This window comes from Hakea prostrata, chromosome 7 (genome assembly GCF_041222555.1).
Source record: "Hakea prostrata isolate BN-2017 chromosome 7, UWA_Hpros_2, whole genome shotgun sequence".
NCBI lineage: Eukaryota > Viridiplantae > Streptophyta > Magnoliopsida > Proteales > Proteaceae > Hakea > Hakea prostrata.
The window spans coordinates 38258522-38276356 of NC_142606.1; the positions used below are offsets into that span (position 1 = coordinate 38258522).

General features: G+C 39.9%; 1 pseudogene; it reads right to left on the reverse strand.

The window, feature by feature from the left end:
* Positions 1 to 13062: 13062 nt before the first annotated feature.
* LOC149011056 (aldehyde oxidase GLOX1 pseudogene) lies at positions 13063 to 14637 on the reverse strand (annotated as a pseudogene).
* Between the last annotated feature and the right edge of the window lie 3198 nt (positions 14638 to 17835).

Genomic DNA, 17835 nt, shown 5'->3' on the forward strand with positions numbered 1-17835 from the left:
CTTGCATTTGGGCTAGACTTATCCCTAAAACAAGCCAGTTCTCAGACCAAATGGTGTTGGTAAGAGATGGTGACCTGATCCCTAGCCATTGTATGATGTGACCTAATCCCATTTGCCGTAGAGAACCCAAAATGCATGTTTGACATAGAGACAACATTTGTTAGATTTTTAAAAAGCATATTTGCATCTTCACTTATTATCTCATTATAATTATATTGCATATAAATGTGTGTAACTGATGTGCGATGTATGATTATGTTAACCTCATTGAGTTCCTTGGAACTCACTCCCATATATATTCTTCTCAAATTTTGTTACAGGTTATAAGGATATTGTTTACCTGGAGAGTTTGCCGTCGGCGGAGTGCTACAAGGGATTAGTGAGCAAGGACATCAAAATACATGGAGAGTCGTGTTCTTACCTGGACTGCGCCTTTGGAGTCCAGCTCTATTGAAGCCATGGAGATACCTTATGAGAAAGTAATTGCCTTAGTTGCGATCACTAATGTTCTTTATTTATTTGTTAGGCAGGGGCTCTACTTATACTCTTAATTCTCTTCGAGAACATTTGGACTTTCGTTGTTAAACAATTTTCCTTCTTTATATTCTGATTATGATTTTGACTAACTTTGAGGAATGATTTGAGGATAACTGTAATAACATTTGATAGTTTGATATTTGATACTTTATTTTCCTTCCTGTTTTATATTATGCTATATTGTGTTATATGATTATAGGTTAGTCGTGAACCTAGATCCTGTAGTGTATCACCTCCAAGGGTATTCGGATATATCCAGATCCGGCTTGGTGGGGTGTGACAAATATAATTAGGGATAAAAAAAATAAAATTTTGTCTTTAACTCAACCTGATTATATTAAAAATTGTTACTAAATTGTTTTCAATCCATAATTGTAGGCTTGTTAATGTTCCTTTGGGGTCTTAATTTAGATTATTAAAGTCTGTTGATGGTGATTTGTCTAGTGAGAAGGCTACTTTTATGAGAAATGTACCTTATGCTGATGCTACTAGTAGCTTTATGTATGCAATGATAGGTACTAGAGTGGATATTGCTTATGATGTTAGTTTTATTAGTAGGCTTACAGAAAAACCTTGCAAGAACCATTGGGAAGCTGTAAAGTGGCTTCTAAGATATTTGAAATGAACTTCCAATCATTGTCTAAAATTTACTTCTAATGCTTCTAATGGTTTTCTTGTGAAATGATATTGTGATTCAAATTATGCAGCTAATTTAGATAAAAGAAGGTCATTGACTAGCTTTGTATTTCCTGCGGATGAAAATGTTGTAAGCTTGAAGTTTAATCTATAACATATTGTTGCCCTATAATCCACCGAATCAAAATATGATGCACTAACTGAAGCTGTAAAAGAGTCTTTATGGATCAAGGGAATTGTCAAGGAGCTGGGATTTGAAGTTGAAGATCCTATTGTGTTTTGTGATACACAGAGTACAATACATTTGTTAAAGAACAATGCTTACCATGAAAGGACCAAGCGAATAGATGTTCAGCTACATTTTATCGAGGAAGTCATTGCAAGTGGTCAAGTGAAGGTGGAGAGGATTCTTCAAGTATAAATCTTGTTGATATACTAATCAAGTGTGTCCCAGTTGATAATTTTAGGGAAGCTTTGAGTTTGCTGAAAATCTAATAGTAGTTTTTTATTTTTTCTTTTTCTTTTTCTTGAGTTAGTGTAGGGGTAAAGTCTCTAGTCTTGAATCTTAGCTTTCTAGTTTTAAACCAAGGTGGAGTATATTATATTGTGTTTTAAATGCATTAGTTTAGAGGCATATTATTAATTCTTATGCATTTAAGTGTGGGCATTTAGGGCTTTTTACTTGCTTTATTGTATAGGGTTTCTTCATGTTGCTTGAGAGGTTGTCGTCATTAGGTGTGTTACATGATTCTTCTTCTTCCTCTCCTCTCTCTCTCTTGTGTGTTGCAACTCTCTATTGCTCTACTAGGGCTTGTGATTTCTTGTAAGTTTGGCTCTCTTTTGTTAGGGCTTTTGTGTAAAGGTTCCTAAAGGTTTATGGTTTGTAATCCTTGTAAAAGAGAGTTGTCTTGTGCAAGATTGAGGGTGTACTTGTTCATTCTTTATAGTGGAAGACTAAAGGTTTTACCTCTGCCTTAGATGTAGGATCGCAAGAGCTGAACCAAGCAAAATCTTTGTGTTCATTGTGTGTGGTTTATTTCTCTACTTTGTTCAGCAAATCTGAGATGTGCAATTGAATCAAGAGGCAAGAGCATGGGGTTTCTTCTACAGGTGTGCCCTAAGGTTTCTTCTTCTCCATTGCTACCCTCTCTCTTTTGCAACTATTACTTCTATTCTCAATTTGTCACGCCCCCAACTACTAGGGCTAGGTGTGGCCCATGGTGCCTAAACCTTACTGGGTGACATGGCAATAACCTCTTCTTTAACCATTCTCTCTTAATAACAAAATAAAATATCAAGGTAGCAACAGTGGAAACATTAATTTATCAAGAGAGGGAAAACATATAAATAGATCCTACGATGGCAGCTACATACTTTATTTGTGTTTATGAATAAGTCCATATTCCAAATCCACATCAACTACTAAACTGAACATTTACTATCTTATACAAAACCTTAAAATACTTAGATATAAATGTCCTCTATGAATTGAAATAGCTAGCATAATCATAAAGAGACTTTGTGCTCTCAATCCTAGTCTTGGATCGCTATGCCTTTATCCTTGTTCTTTGACTATCTATCTATACATGGTAATGAGGTATGAGCTACACTAGTCCAGTGAATATTATAAAATAATCATACTACATACAAGAATAAAACATGGCATGCGATATACGTCTTCTATACATCTCTCTCTCTCTCTCTCTCTCTCTCTCTCTCTCTCTCTCTCTCTCTCTCTCTCTCTCTCTCTCTCTCTCTCTCTCTCTCTCTACGAAAAAAGAAAAAAAAAAACCACCCCCTCATCATAATCAATGGTAAAACATTGTATTGATTAGTTATTACTATATTGTTATTTTTTTTATTAACCCATGTTGGTGGTAGGGGAAGAGAATGGAACGATGGTGGGTGGTGAGAGGTGCCACCACCTCATTCCTCCATTTTTTTCCACCACCTCATCCCTACATTTCTCTTGTAATATTACTTATTTAATATTATATTTATGAGATTTGCGGACACTTATTTACCAGTGTCACCACAAACTCTTCCATTGTTTTAAACGTCACCACTTGCTCTCCCATTTATCTAAGTCTCACCCCTTGCTCTCCCATACCTCTAAGTGTCACAATTTACTCTCATTCCTTTCCTTGTGACCACATGCCTCCTTTTCTCTTCTTCTTTTTATTTCATAAGCTTCACTTCACCAAAACACCTCCCCTGCAACGTTTTCTAACCCAAGGCATTTAATATGTAATATATATAATATTATTTATATAATAAAATCTTAATCGGCCTTAGTTAGAGAATTGCAGGCCCACCTTAGCCACCAATGGGGTCTATGTCGGGATTAACTTCTTAGTACCTCTGGGTGGAGAAAGTTTTGTTGGTCATTTTCCTGTCTTCAGTTCAATTTAATTCCACCGTATGAGAGTCCAACGAAGGAAATGCATTTTGACCTTGGCTATGGATCAAGGGTCCAAACGACACTAATTAATTCAACCAAATGAAAACTTTTCTTATCGTGCTTTATTTTGGAATGGTGCTCAGTGCGTAGGTGGTGAAGTCTTCCAAACCTTGGCGTATAGTTTGACTTTTCATAAAAGTTCAACTATGCCTCTTCAGCCGCTTGACCAAGGCAGGTTGTATTCTCGGCGCATCAACTGATTCTTGAATGACTAATCCTTGCCTAGGGTTCCAAACCATCCTTCAGTTCCTTGGGACTACAAAAAAGCGCCTCGATGAAAGCCCACAAAAGGACTTTGATTAGCCAATAGAGTGTGGGGTTAAAAAAACCTCTTCATTTCCCCCACAAAAGAGGTCGACTTGGTCCCTATCCCAATAAGGGAGCAGCCCCAACCTCCCCTTCTGGGGGGTGCCCTTAGAGTTGGACCCACCGGCACGAGAAATTCCGAAACTTCACCCCCCCCTTTAATGGTCGAAACCTAGAGATTGCAATAGTTGTATTGCGCCCTCAACATTCGCTTTTTGGGACGACATTCGTTGAATGACTATCAACACTTGGTGTCCCAAGTATATACACAGGCACTGATCAATAGGCAAATTCTAGACGCCCTAGTTTTAGCGGGATATAGCCATGCCGCCATTTTCAATAGTTGCGGACAAATTAGGGAGCTCATCCTATATCAGCGCAACGGAGAGGCTTTGTCTGAAGAGATGTTGAATCGCTATTGCGAGCAAATAAAAAGCTTTGAGACAAGAAGAAGTACTCCATTCCGAAAAACCATTCGGGCAATTCATAACTACAATATTGTACTCTAAGGGTTCAGAAGGCGGTGGGGGAAGGAAGGGGAATGAGTTTTCACTACTCTGGGTGAAGTCTTCTAGAGTAGCGAACATAGGGGCATTTTGGCGGTTGATTGGTCCAGTTGGGGACTTTCCAACCGAGGATATAGAAAGTCATTCCTTCTTTTTCCGGGTGGGGTGACCGGATCAAGTCCTTCCTATAAATAAGAAGTTTAGATTGATTCAAGCCACTCATTCCTAGACCACTAGGGGAGACACCCACCGATTGGGGGAAAGAGACGTGGGGAAGCATGGGCAGGCAAAGGAGCTTCATCTTTAGATGTGGGGCATCACACCCCTCCTTGAAATAAATTTTGTTCTCAACAGCTTTTTCTACCACCTGTGTTGGAGTCCATACACTTCTTTTGAAGAGGTCCTCCTTTCTTGCGTTTTGTGTGTCCCAAATAACAAGGAAACAAAGGCTATAAAGATACCTAGCTTCTTGTTTTGTGCAGTCAAATAAAATATGGTTTGTGTCTTCGACATGCTCACAACCTCTAAAACAATAAGGTTCCACCTACATTTTGCGCTTCAACAAATTCTCACATGTTGGGATCCCCTCAAAGACTACTCACCATGTGAAGTGTTTTATTTAGGAGGTGTTTGGGCTTTCGAAATAAATTTCCAAACTTGCTCATCTATCCTCCTCTCATGTTCTACATTTTCACCTCTTGCTCGATCTTGGGCTAGCTTCTTGCTCCCTAGTAAGTGCATGATAGAAAGAGAGACAGAAGAACAGTATTTTTCTAAGTTGCAGCAAAAAAAAAAAAAAAAAGCGGTGGAGTCGGTGAGAGGAGAGAGAAGCTCTGCAACTTGAGCTTCTTCTTGCTTTCTATATGCTGCGAGAACAGTAGGTTTCTGCTGATCAACTGTTAGTCACTTACTTCCATGCATGGAAGTTATGTTAGCTAGGGGAACCGAACGCTATCACCAATCACAGTGTGATGTGCTTTCAGACTTCGTTCAATCAAGGGAGCAGCCTTAGCTAAATCTTTTCTACCTTCTGCCTGCAACATTGCTACCTTCCGCCTGCATCATTGCATCGGGACTCTTTGAATCAATAACGGGCAAGATTATGCATGGCTGCGAATGTGAGCATCCGTATTTCACGGAACCATGTCTCTGATTTATTTGGTGTGGCATCACCAGGTTGCATGCAAAGGGTCATAGCTTCTTAGTTGGCATAAACCATTCATAATCACGCGACACCTTTCTTCAGGTATGTCTTTTCATACTATCTAAATACTATTACTTGTTGTAGTTAGTGGTGTTAGTTCAAAGATTTATGTTTGAGTATTAAATGGAAGTTATAAGTGGGTCACATGAATTCAAGAGTTGTCAATACAATTTCAAGTTTGCTGGGTTATTTGGCAACCGGATATGGGTGCTTTGCCACCGTCGCATGGATTGTCGTTTTGGGATTTGTCTAGCAAAGGCGGTGAAGCTTGCTTTGCACATCTCCTATACATCTATAGATGGGTTATCTTCCTTCTTCTTGCCTATATATTTGATCGAGATATGGAGATCAAGTCTGCTTCCTCAACTGAGAGCTGGATCTAATTACTGTAGGTTTGTTTTCATTAACTTAAGGTTGCTTCTCTTGCTATGTAGTCAGGAGTGTATCACCATGTATTCTTCACATTGTGCTTTGTCTTCTTCCTTCCCCAACTCATCTGATCTGCTTGCCTCTAAGTTTGCCAAGCTAGACTTCCCATTCGACCTATGGAAACTGTCACTTTTCCTATCAACAAGCTTGAAGATATTCAAGAAAATATTAAGCACACGCTGCTTGGGTGGGTGGTTGATGGAATCGTAATCACCATGTATGATCTCCAAAACTTCCTCAACAAGGCTTTCACTCTTGATATCTTTGAAATCGATGGAGTCCTTCTTGTGGAAGGAGCCTCTAATAGGTTTACTGTCAAATGCAGGAATGAGAAGACTCAAAATCTCATTCTTTTTGCTCAGCCTTGGAACTATGAGGCTCACTTGCTTGTGTTTCAGCCGTGGGACCACAGTATCCCTGCTTCCATCATGCCTTTTCGTTATGTGATCATGTGGGTGCAGATTCTCAAGCTGCGCTGGCATTTTTATGATCATGATGTGCTAAGCATGATCTTTAATAAAGTGGGTTATGTGCTCGAGGGAGAGTGCCCCATGGAGATGGTGCTATGCCTTTCGTTCCAGCTGCTTGCATACTTATCCCTCTTTATCAGGATCTCATTTCTTTAGTTATGTTTGAAGTTACACCTCAGGAAATCATACAAGTGAAATTCGCCTATGAACTTAGGCAATCACTTATATGTTCCTTTTATATCAGACTGGGACACAAGCATACGGATTGCCGGTTTGCAAATTGTATCTTTGCACACCAACAAAGGGGAGGCTTCATCTTCTCATGCTTCGCATATTCCGCTAGCAGCTATACCTCCTAAAAGGAATAACATTATTAAACACATAGTGGAAGCATATGATGAGGCTGCCATTCGGAGAGATAGGAACAATATAGTCCTACATGAGGATCCTGTTCCTGCTGGTAGATTGGATGCTCTTATTTGTAGTTTTTTGAAACTAGCTTTTATATACACCGTGTGTGCCCCACTCCCTCCTCAAGTTGCACCACAAAGGGTGATACCTCATATACCAACTCCCAGCGTTTTAGAAGCGGTAATTCATCAGGATCACCATGATGTGGATATGCATTTCATTGTTCACCATCTTAACCCTCCACATACGCTATTAGAATATACACATGAGACATCACCAACGTTGCTTTAGAAGTGGTCAACATGTTCACTCCAACTTCGGCTCCTCCAAATACACCGGTTGAAGGTCTTCTTGCTAAGGTGGAGCTAGATTTGCATAACCTTTGGGCTGCCACGTTCCTTATTTCCTCAAGTCAAAAGGGCTCTGGTAAGCTTGTTATAATTGAAGGCAGTGACATTCTCCCATGCAAACGCAAGTTGCTCTTACAGGATGTAAAAAATGAAAATACAAATGAGATGGATCTGGACAAAGGCAAGAAATTGAAAGTTGACCAATATGGGTTGAATCTGATATGCACTGAGGCAATGATGGCCAGTCTGAAAAGGCCATCAGTGAAGAAATGAGAGCTTTTGCGCTCAATTGTAGAGGATTGGATCGGTCCTCTATACAAAAAGAACTTCATGCCTTATTTCTGAAACACAGACCCAATTTTGTATTTATCTCTAAAGTTAAATATGAGTGTGCTATGTAATAAATGGGGTTATAATAAGTTGGTTGTAATCCCGCTCGTAGGTAATGCTGGTGGTCTTGTTTGTTGTTGGAAAGGTTCCCTTACTGTGGATGTGGTATGGTGTTCGAGGTGGTGTGTTCACTTGTTATGTGGTGATTCTCCTAATATATGGTATCTGACTTTTGTGAACTTGAGTTCTATTCTGAATGATCAACAATATCAATGGCAAACATTACACAACTTAGCTTCTTTCATTGATAAGCCGTGGATTATAGTAGGAGATTGGAATTCTTATTTACATTATTCAAATAGACAAGGTGGGCGCACTATTTCTAAGTCGCAAATCCATCCTATGCAGAAATTTATGGATGACTCACATATGCTATGCCTTCCTACTATTGGATCAAAATTCACATGGTCAAACAAGCAACAAGGACAAAGGAGAATTGAAGGTCTATTGGATAGATTCATTTGCAACTTTGAATGGCTAGCAGCCTACCCAGAGGCTCAAGTATCTCACATTATGGTGACACAATCCGATCATAAAGCTCTCCTTTTATCTATGGAAGGTGAGAGCTAAAGGTTGAAGCGCCTGCTCCATTTCGAACACTTTTAGACTCAAGAAGAATCTTATAATGATGTGCTGTTTAATTCTTGGAAAATTCCACTAATAGGCTCTCACTCCTTCATTTTAGCTGCCAAGTTACGGAGGCTTGCAGGACACCTTAAACACTGAAATAAAGTTTCAGTCAAAAGACTTAAGAGTACAAAATTAGAACTTCGGCAGCAGATTAGACAACAGGTGTCAATCATAAGCCGCAATGAGCAATCGTAGATGAGAAACAATCATTGCAAAATTGAGATTAAACCTCTCCCAACAAGCAAGCAAATGGCAGCAAAAATCCTGTTTCAAGTGGCAGTTGCAAGGAGATCGAAATACTCGATTCTTTCATCAGAGTACAATGACCAGGAGAGCAAGGAATAAAATTCGAACCATCCAACAAAATGGCCTGATGTTTACTGAGCAACAAGACATTGAGCAGGCTTTAATTTGTGGCATATTTCAAACGTTTATATACATTAAACTCCCCAACCCAGCCAGGAGGGATCTCTAAACCCAATAAAAGATCGAGTTACCGAGATTGATTGGCAATGGCTTCTAAAACCTATGAACGAGGAAGAGGTGCAAGAAGTGATACAAGGAATTAATGGGCTCCATTCTCCAGGTCCATATGGTTTTCCCGGAATTTTCTATCAACAAAGTTGGGAACAAATTCAAAAGGAAGTGAGGATATGGTACGCCAATTCTTTAATACTGGCACTTTTTGTAGGAAGCATAATTACACTTACATTGCACTGATTTCGAAAATCGACACACCCACTCAGGTTGGCGATTTTCATCCCATCAGCCTCTATAATGTAAGTCATAAAATCATCTCAAAAATCTTGGTTGCTCGACTGAAGCACATCCTACTGCACCTGATATTTTTCAACAGAATGGTTTCGTTAAAGGTAGACATATACAAGACAATATATTAATTGCCCATGAAATCATGCACAAAATTCAAGGGCATAAGGGAAGAAAGAAGGGCATTATGGCAGTCAAATTGGACATGAGTAAGGCTTATGACAGACTAGAATGGAACTTCCTTAAACTTGCCCTTCAGGAATATGGTTTTCCGGCCAAGTGGATTGAATGGATATTGTTTTGAGTTACATTGGTTTCTTACACTCCACTAGTAAATGGATCGACAGTGACAACAATAACCCCAACTAGAGCACTCAGACAAGGAGATCATTTATCTCCCTATCTATTCGTTCTCTATGCGGAAGTGCTAACATCACATCTTGAACAAGCAGTTCAAGATAGAAAAGTCAGAAGAATTCAATTATCACAGGGAGGAGAGCGGCTATCTCATTTAGCTTTTGCAGATGACCTCATCTTATTTGGACAGGCCTCCAAGAAAGAAACTAGTTCTTTTGCAACAATAATCAATCAGTACTGTGCTATATCAGGGCAAGAGTTAAACTATAGCAAATCTAGAGCACACTACAGTCCAAGCACTTCGGCATCCATAAAAAGAGAGCTATCACTGCACTTTCAGATATCCCCCACTCATGTTGAGGACACATATTTGGGAATCCATATTTTTGCAAAAAAGATGAAGCGCAAGCATTGTAACACACTTATCGACAGGGTTACTGCTCGATTGCAAGGATGGAAATCCAAATACTTAGCATCTCCTGGTAAGGCATTTCTTATTCAATCTACTCTGGCGGCCCTTCCTACTCGTTACATGTCATGCTTCCGACTTCCTCAAGTGGCCATTCAAATCATGGGAAAAAAGATGAGTTTTTTCTGGTCAAATGGAGATAAACAACTAGTACATACAATAGACTGGAATACGCTGTGTTCCCCGAAATCAAAAGGAGGTCTGAATTTTCAAAACCTCCTTCACTTTAACCTCGCCCTTCTATCTCAGAAGGCATGGGATCTTTTACAAAATCTATCTTCTCTATGGGGTCGGCTAATGTTGAAAAAGTACTACATAAATCATTTTTGCGTGTTTCTCCATCGGGAATTGATTCGTGGGGATGGCGATCCATATTAATGGGAAGAGATCTACTGAAGCAAGGACTTTTGTGGCAAGTTGGAGATGGAAACACTATTAACCCCTGGATGGATGAGTGGATCCCCTAGTATCCCAAGGATTTGGGCTGCTTCCTTTTGCCACTTTCGCCCCAAATAATCTTTCACATTTCATTGACAGACGCACACATTCATGGAATAAAGATTTATTGCAACGATGGTGGCTGGTATGCAAAGTACTGGAAATCCCACTCCCTGTATCACAACTCGAATACAGACAAGTATGGAAATGGACAACAAATGGCATATTCACGGTCTGATCGGCTTATTTGTTGGCAAATAATGCTAACTCCAGTACTCAACAGGAACCTTTCAATTGGAAAAGCTTATGGAAAGTGCCGCTCTTACCTCGAGCTCAACATTTCTTATGGAAAACTTTACATGGAAAGTTACTCACAACATCTTTACTGGCACAGAGGGGTTGCAAGTGCTCTACCCATTTACTCCACTGTGGGGAACAACAAACAAATCCTGATCACATATTTGTCACTTGTCAACTAGCACATACAATGTGGGAGCATTTACAATTTAATATATTATCACAACCAGGCAATCTAGTTGACAAAGCCATCACTCTCATCACTCAATGGAATCAGGACCAACACACAGAGCAGCCCTCGACGATTCTCACAGAGACTCGGCTCATGTGGAAGGCATATACTAGTCTGTTTGATACGTAGGAAAGACCTTCACCTAAAAATGTTGCATTCCGCATTTGGAAATGCTTGCAATTCTACAAACAGGGTGGCACACATCAGAGGCATGTGACGGTAGTTTCGTCCTGCATAAAATAGGAGCCCCCTCTACCCAACTGCATTAAATTGAATGTCGATGGCTCTTTCCTCGCAAATCACAAACTTGGAGGTCTAGGTGGCATAGCGAGAGATCATCAAGGAAAGATGGTATTCTGTTTTGGCAAAGGCATGCAGGTTCAAGAAATTCTCACAATTGAGGCACTAGCAGTGCGTCAAGCTCTGTTATGGACCCATGATTTCAACCTGACAAACATACAAGTGGAGACTGACAATCTCACCCTGGTCCATTTTTTGAATGGCGACCAAAAGACAGCACCATGGAAACTCTTTCCCATCATAGTAGACATCACGGAGATCAAACAATCCTTTATTGCTATTAATATTCGACATATTTATTGGGAAGCAAACATGATAGTTGATGCTCTAGCAAAGGAAAGTGCCCTCACCCAAGATGTTTTTCTTAACATTTCAATCCCACCCCCAAATATATGTTGGCTTCTTAAGTTTGATCTGTTAGCAGTAGGTTGTAATAGAGGCTTTTCCTTTTAGTTAATAGAAATCACTTTGACCAAAAAAAAAAAGTGCATGATAGGCAAATTTCACTAAAAATTCACCGTCGTTGATTCCCCCTGTCGTTGAGAATCCATTTGACGAAACAAACCCACTTGGATTTTTTTTTTTTTTCTTTTTTCTTTTGCATCATCCTCATGAAAATGCTCATCTAGGATATCATCCCTCTGTCTTCTTTCATTCTCATCGATCAATTCCACAACCAACTGTAGATGACAACCTGCTAGTCAAAGGGCTTGTATTTTACATCCAGGGAAGGTAGGCACCATCTATGCTCCAAAGCTTAATAGTTTGGCCATCACCCGCCTTCCATATTAGATTTGCCTCAAGATTCTTCCTTCCTTCCATAATACCTTGCCATGCCCATGATGGTTGTTGTCCCAAGGAAACCTCCGAGAAAGATTTATGTGTCAAGTATATAACTTTAATAAAGCGTGCCCATAAAGAACTTATATCCCTCCTTAAAGTGTAGGCTACCTTTTTAAGAAGCACTATACTTCGTCCAAAGCTTAAACCTCCTTGATGCTTAGCTTTGCATTATTTATTCCATGATAGCCATGAATCTTCTGCATCCCCACAATAAAACTTTGCCAAATATTCTCTGCCGCGGAGAACGGCAGGCACCAGGCAACCCCCACCCACAGAACACACCGCCAGAAAGCCACCAAACAAAGGCAACGGAGCGGCGGCCCCGGCCGGGGGCCGGCCGGACCTGGGACCGGGGCAAATAAATGGCCCCGCCCTTACAATACTCCGACGATCGATGCCTCTTTCATGTTGCAGAGAGCCTCCAATTTCACTTATGAGAAAAGTAAAGTGTCATCTGCAAATAGTAAATTGGGGGCCTGCCCTTTACCCTGATGCCTTATATGACAAGGATAAAGTGCGAGGTCTTTGACCATTCGATAGTCAAAGCAAAATTTCAAACCCAGGATTGAACAAGCAACTGCTCCTAGTTCGTTAGTAGGATTTTTTTTGGACAGAAGTTTTTTTTTTTTTTTTTTTCTTTTTCTGTACAAATGCGCTTTTTATATATGGGGATAGGAATATTACATATGCCACCGGCAAGAGTTGAACCCATGACCTCTCCACTAAGAAGCGGGTTCCTAACCATCCTACTACTCCTCCATTGGCAGTTTGTTAGTAGGATTTACTGCTTTGGGTTTGCTTAACTCAATTATAATTATAAAATAGCATTGTAATTGAGATGGAAAACACAACCACTCAATCTAAATCTCTTAGAATTAGAGGCTTACAATAACAAAAGTGAAGGGAAAGTTAGCAATATAATTCAGAGAATTCTTAAACTAACAAGCCATTGTGTGATCAACCCAGTTCCAGAACGGTCAGCCGTTGCATCATCAACCCATTTCTAGAAGTGACCCACGCAAGCATTTTCAGAACACAAATCTAAAACTGTTAGGAAGGATTCGAACCCAAATCCCCTCACTGGGTATCTCTTCATTAACCACAAACAGAAGGTAATAACCTGCGGGTGCAAGGAACGTTGAAGCCGGCATCTTTACTGTGACATTGTATACCCAAGTATTCATTCTCTTCTCATCTTGACCATTTACCGCTAATGGCCCGTCAATTCTTGCATTTCCACCAGCCAACACTAAGAGCTTTTGATTCATAGAGACAGAGTGTGTAGCGAAAGAAGGAGCAACCAGTGTCACCCAAATATTCTTCCCATTGATCTCCTTTGTCTTCAACTTGAAACTTACTGTCAGTTCTTGCCCATGTCGTAGCTTTGCTTGTGACGTCGGAGAGATGATCGTCGGCCGGGAATTCAAAAACTTCGAACCCAGATATTCAGGTGAGAATGCCTCCAAGCTTAACTCAGTTGGGTAAGTTACGTTGCTGAAGATGTATCTTTTATGAGGATTGCTTCCTGCCACAAGAACACGGCCATCACGAACCAAGACCGCCGTAGAATGGTACAGACGTGGGATGGAAGATGGGTTTTGGATTTGGAACCGAGATCCCGATGGATCGTCGGGTTTATAGAGCACCGGATGGAGCACTGGGTCATCACCGTTCTCCCACCCACTGGACCCTTTTGCTGCTCCATTGATGATCAAGACATGACCATTTGGTAACAATATCATGTCACCCATCACTCTTGCTAAGGGCATTGATTCCATCGACCATTTCGGATTTGGGTCACTAATTCGGATCCTCCCACAGGTCTTTAGGGCTCCAATGAACTCCTTTGGATCCTTTTCTGCTTTCTCAAATGACCCTCTTGGAGCTCCACCACAGATGAGAACCTCAGCTTCAAGAGATGGATTTTCCATGTGAATTGGGAGAAGAACTGAGGAACCTGAGCTTGGGTAAGTTCGAGGTTCTCCTCCTGGGATCTCTGGGAATGTTTTAACAACCATGTTCTTGGTGTAATCAAACAAGATTGATCGATTGTTAGCGAAGATAAACAGATTTCCATCTACGTTCAGATGAACCAAAGGGTAGAGATTGTTTTCTGCAGTTGGGTCATGGGTTTGAGAAAGAAATGGGAAAGAAATAGCTTGATCTGTTGAGTTGGTTTTTGGGTAGAACTCATAATTGAATTGCCGGCGACCACCGATCACAATGATCCGATTATCCGGCAATAAATGACTGCTGGCATACCATCTTCTTACATTGAGAGATAATGGAAATTCTTCCCAATCACACCTTTGACATGGCCTCAAAATCCTAACTGCACGTTCACCAGTTTTGAATCCACCCATTTGAATGAGCCGGCCTTGAGATGACACTGAACCAGATGAACAGAACACGTTAGTTTGCACCATAAGTGGGCGTATTGTATTAGAGTTAATGTTGTACTCGACTGAATGAGCAGTGCAGTCAAGCTTGACGACTTGATCATTTGTCCGGCATTTTCCTCCACGTAACCGGAGATCTGAAGTGCCGAAATCGGTGCGATCGAAGGCGACAATTCGATCATTTCGAAGCAGTTGCATGTGCATTACTGATATCCCAATAGATTTCTGCAACAAGTTCCATTGGCCTCCCGGAGCCGCTTGGGTTAATGGAACAAGAACAAGGAGTAGGTGGCATATGGTGAAGAACAGAGAAGCCATGCATGCATGAAGATTGCTTCTGTTGTGGTGTACGTACATGGAGAAAAAGAGAAGATCTAGAGATTAGGTAGAGGTAGATGAAGATAAATCAAATTATGTACAGATCCTGTTTCGGCAAATGATCTTTAAACCTCTAGCTGTGCAATAATATAGCAAGTCTACCTACACCATGTACGAGATTTCTTCAAAATAAGAAGATAGTTTTCAAGCATAACAAGTGTAAATACGGCTAAATTTGAGGTAAATGAAAGGATAGGTCATGCACTCATTAAGCCAACAATGAAGGTTGATCACAGATGAAGAGAGTCAAATTAAGAAGGAAGTGTTGTGACTTCTAATTGGAAAATGTTATGACCTAAATTCTTGTACCTAAAGATGGATTTGTAATTATATATTTTGGTGGGCAATCCAAATGAGTTGTTTTTTGATATCGATGATAGGTCAACTGATTTACCTGACTAATGAAAACTCCATATATGTATGCATGTACTTCACTCTCTCGCCTTAAGGTTTTGGATGACAGTTTCTAATACCGTTTTAACTATACCTATGAGATCTTCATCATAATCTTCTTCTATATATTATATATCTAATACAAATTCTATTTCCTTTCTTGTGAACATAGTTGTTGTTGGAGGATCGATCTCCTCGTCCGGTTCGGGTCCTCTTCAGATCCGGTTTTCTTGGAATCAAAGAAGAAGTGAGAATGGGCCGCTTCTGAGGACGGGAAGCCACCTCCAATGATTAAGTCAGTCCTTGAAGAAGAAACTATAAATCACTCCTAGAATAATAAATGTTCAAGGAGGATGTAGGAGATTAATCAAGAGAATGTTCTTTGTGGATTTAAGAGGGAGAGTAATGGCTGGAGAACCTCTCCTTTACCTGCGTAATCATCCGTTATTTATAACGAACCTTTGGCCTTTTGGTGGCTTCGAGCTACAAGTTGGCTTCTCGATGGAAAGATGGACGGTGGAGATGACTTCTAATTATGAGTGACGTCGCACTTTGGCTAGCGCGATTCTTTGGACAGCTGTTGATCCCCTTGGAGGATTAGGGAGTCAACTCAAACATCACCTTGATGTGACGTTGTTCCTTAGTTGAGGGGACAATGAGAGGCTTCGTAGTACTCGAGATAGCTTCAAGGCGAATGAGAAGCTTCCAAGCTGTCTTGGAAATTAAATGAGGCTCAAGGCATTTATTGTTGAATTAAATGCTGAGGGATGATGCTTGAAAGAGGATACTCCGAATCCCTTATCTTCCACTGACCTGGCTGAAAAGCTATAGGGTGACAGCGGTTGTCATCGAACCCTGCCACTCCTGCCTTGCTTGCTGCCATCTATCCTGAGAAGCGCCATTACCTTGACCTGGCTAGTAAGTCTTGCTCACATTGGTTCTTGAGTCTCTGGTCTGATTTGGCCGGCTTGTTCCGGTTCAGCGGTTCATGCCAAGTTGTCCATAACAATAGCACACAGCAGAATCATCTTAAATCTATGAATTGTTTTGATTTTTCGGTAGTAAGGATTGTTTTGATTTGTTTCCTAGAACGATGAGAAACAGACAACATTAGCATATGGTTTGCTCTTGCAAATAACCTGTAGCAAGCATGTGTTTAGACATATTCACATTAGATGTTCGTCTATTCTTTTTCTTTTTAGCTAAGACAAAGATCTATTGAAAAATTGAGCTACTACAAACAAAGCCTTGTGCTTGGCAAAGATTTTGATGCCACGAAATAATATATAATTGGTTAAGCCTTTGGAATCACAACTGACTAAGACCCAACTTAGCCAAAAAAATCCGCCACACCAATACAGAATCTTAGGATCAAAGAAAAACTACGAAATTCAAAAGATATTTGGAGTCATACTGTATCATGAAAAAATGGAGATCATTTCAATATTTAAATCCTTCCTCATCCGAAGCTGAAGAAGAAGAGTTGCAATCTGATTCTATTTATCGATCTTTAAAACCAAATCTTAGAACCTGAAGAAGACCAACAGGAAACAGCAATGGCAGGATTCCTTTACACTAGAGTTGGCTGACAAAGGAATTAAGCACGATCATCTCTAAAAATAATTCGATTAGCACTTTACTTCTGCTATATAACCTAAGGGTGAGTCACTGTTCATTTTAATGCAATACTGGAGGAAAATCCCTAGTAGATTGAAATGATTGTTTTTCGGTTTCAAAATACTGGAGTTCGACTTTTGCGCAGCACTGTGCTGTGAACGGTCAAGATCAAGATCTCAACCGTCTGTTTTTCTAAAGTGTGAAAACATATTTTTCAAAAATGGACTGTTATTGAGCAGCACCCAAGCAATTTCCAAAATACTGGCAGTAGTGAATTATTCATGAGCCTTATGAGGAATTCTTATCACTTTCTCTGGGACCAAAAAAAATGATCTTGTGCCAGCTTTTTTATTGGCTAGAAATAACAAGCCTAACCATCATTGATATGGAAGAACGACCTAACCGCTATAAGAAAAGGGCATTGGAGAATAATAGGACTTATAGTTCCCAAGTGAGCTCTACGTCATATGCAGCCCCCTGACTATTTTATATATGTTATTGGTTGCGGACTATTACATATATCATGAGAAAGAGTCGAACCCTGACCTCTTTACTAAGAAGTGTTGATTATAAATTAAACCCAAGCTAAATATAGTGTTTTATAATCTCCAAGCATTTTACTTGACCGTCCTCCTTCTCCATAAGAAATTTTAAGAATTCTCAAAAGTCATCTTCTAAATTTAGAGCAAGTCTCCGATTCAAGACTAAAAGTAAAACAAGGATTTAATTCCCCAACTCAGGTCCCCTACAATAAATACCCAAGGTAATATTTCCAATTTTTTTTATTTTATTAATTTTCCTTTTCAAAGAAGGGATTTTAAATCCTCTCCTTGAGAAATATCTCATTGAGGGCCCAATGAGTAATAATATTTAATCATATAAAATACTTTAATTCAAGGATTAGGATAAATTCAATGGGTACCTTTAGATTAAAATATTTACACATAGTTGAATTCCATTGAGCATTCATTAGAAAATTTTCTCCAACCAAAAAAGGGGGAAATGTTGATCCAC